The sequence below is a fragment of the Meles meles genome, chromosome 20 (genome assembly GCF_922984935.1).
Source record: "Meles meles chromosome 20, mMelMel3.1 paternal haplotype, whole genome shotgun sequence".
Lineage (NCBI taxonomy): Eukaryota > Metazoa > Chordata > Mammalia > Carnivora > Mustelidae > Meles > Meles meles.
In genome coordinates, this window is record NC_060085.1 from 5297413 (window position 1) to 5300166 (window position 2754).

General features: G+C 47.3%; 1 pseudogene; it reads right to left on the minus strand.

Moving 5' to 3' along the window:
- Window positions 1–2030: 2030 nt before the first annotated feature.
- Window positions 2031–2425, minus strand: LOC123932821 (annotated as a pseudogene).
- Between the last annotated feature and the right edge of the window lie 329 nt (window positions 2426–2754).

Below are 2754 nucleotides of genomic sequence, written 5' to 3' on the forward strand. Positions count from 1 at the left end.
ACCGACACGGTGGCAGGCGTTTTAGGTGCAGGAGACTCGCCTTGAACCGAACAAGACCCCTTCCCCCATGAAGAGGGGTTAGTGGAGGTGGCGTGATGGAGCAGATGGTCAGCTACTAAATCCTACTAAAGCAGTACATCGGTGTCAGACAGTGCTAAGTTCTGGGGTCTGAGTACCAAAGGAGGAGGGATGGGCTTGCTGGGTTGGGGGGAAGAAGGGTCACTATCTTTCTATTTGATAATCAAAAGAGGCTTCCAGAACATGGAGAAATTCGAGGGGAGACCCGAAGGAAGTAAGATGAACAGAGCGGGTATATAGGTGGAGAACATTCTGAGAAGAGCAAACGGCAAGCGAAAAGGCCCTGAGGCAGTCCGGAGGCTTGTGGAGGGGGTGGTGCAGTGGTAAGAGGTGATGTCAGACAGAGATGGCTTGGGTGGGGGTGGGGAGGCACAGAGCGAGGGAGGTGTGATGGGTCCTTTGAGAGTTTTCAGCAGAGAGATGCATGGTCCGACTTGGGCTTTGAAGGGTCTTCCTGCAATAAGAAGAAAAAAAAATCCCTCTTTAAGGAAGTGATTTATCTAACTGAAAGCTTCTGGCTCAGGACAAGGTTTTTGCATTTGTTTTGTTTCTGCCAGATTGGTTTAGTAATGACTGTGTGTAGGTACACTTTGTGCTGAAGCCACACTTACGTTATAATTTGTAATGCGGAACAAAAAGCCAGACCAGGGAAGAAAGGAATCTTTTGGATGCTTTCTTCTAGTCTCATTACAGTGTGAAATTTCCACTTGGATGGAGTTCTTTGGGTTACATGATTAGGTTTCTTCGTTTATTCAAAACGTATTTACTGTAGATGAATGTTCCCCGCCAGCCAGTCGCCAAGAGCCCAAATGCAGAACCAGTGGAAAGGTCCATCCGCCGATGAATGGATAAACCTGACGGGGTCCATCCATACGATGGGGTCTTACTCAGCTGTAAAAAGGAGTGAAGTCCTGTTACAGCACGGGTGAGCCTTGAAAATACGCTAAGTGAAAGGAGCAGAAGGTCGGGTATCATATGGTTCCGTTCGTATCCCAGGAAGGGGCAGAAAGAGAGTGGTTGCTGGGGTCTGGGGAGGAGAGAGGGATAGGGGTAGGTAGCTAGAGGCTGTGGGGTTTCTCCTTGAGGCTGAAATGCCCTACAATTCCTCACAGAGCCCGTGGCACAAAATCTGCAAATATCCTAAAATCAACCAAATGGTACATTTTAAGTGGGTGCATTCTAGGGTATTCTAGGGTATGTCGTGGGCTGAGTCATGTCCCCTCCCAACTTCTGTGCAGAAGCTCTAATCTTCTGTACCTCAAAACGTGACTGTATTCAGGGATGGGGCCTTTATTATTGACTTTTAATTTTTAAAATTGTGACAGGGCCTTTAAGGAGGTGATTCAGGAAGCCATTGGAGTGGGCCCTGATCCAATCTGCCAGGTGTCCTTCGGGCAAAGGAAATTTTGGATACCCAGAGCGGCCTCACGGATGTGGACACGGAGGGACGACCACATGTGAGCACGGCGAGAAGGTGGCCACCTGCCAGCAGAGGAGGGAGGCCTCAGAGGGAACCAGCCTTCCTGGCACCTTGACCTTGGACTTCTAGTCTCCAGAACTGTGAGAAAAAAAACTAAGCCCCAGAGTGTGGGGTATTTTGTTATGGTCGCCTTAGCAGACTAAACTGTGTGTCATATCTCAAAAGTTCTTTTATTTTTATTTATTATTATTTTTTTTTAAAGAGGTTTTTTTTTAAAGATTTTATTTATTTGACAGAGAGAGAGAGAGATCACAAGTAGGCAGAGCAGCACGCAGAGAGAGGGCGAAGCAGGTTCCCCACTGAGCAGAGAGCCCGATGCGGGGCTCGATCCCAGCACCCTGGGATCATGACTTGAGCTGAAGGCAGAGGCTTAACCCACTGAGCCACCCAGGTGCCCCTATTATTATTATTTTTTAAGATTTTTAAAAAATGATTAATAGAAGATGTATTTAAACAATAATACACAGAGTCATCACTGCCAGACTAAATACAAAATGTTCTATGTTCGATCCAGTTTTCCTTCCTGGGTAAGTTTTTCTTTCTTATCTCTGTCAGTTTTGAAAACATAAAACCAGAAGACAAGGGGCCCAATTCCAAACAGAGCTCCTAAGAACGAAGTCTTAGTCTGAAATTGGGAAAGGTGTTTGCTGATCTTGTCTGGGTGCAACAAATCAAGGCAGGATCTTCGATGAGCTCTTGGCCTTTGGGGTCGTTGTACTGACGCAGATACTCCCATTTAAGTCGGGATCTTATAGCCAACCGGTCGGCTTGTGCCTTCCGGGCTTCCCAAGATATGTTGTATTCAGCCAGGCTGACGGTAGAGGGTAGGGTAGCCAGAGGTGATGGTTGGTGCTTGGGGCACAGCATCTTGGCAATCCGGCACACAGCTGCGCCTGCTTATTTTTTAAGATTTTATTTATTTGACAGAACACAAGCATGGGGAGGGGCAAGCAGAGGGAGAGGGAGAAGCAGGCTTGCTGCTGAGCAGGGAGCCTGATGTGGGGCTCGGTCCCACCACCCAGGGATCATGACCTGAGCCAAAGGCAGACGCTTAACCGACTGAGCCCCTAGGCATCCCCAGTTTGGGTTTTTATTTTTTTTAATTTTTTTAAAAAATATTTTTATTTATTTGACAGAGAGAAATCACAGCTAGGCAGAGAGGCAGACAGAGAGAGAGAGGAAAAAGCAGGCTCCCC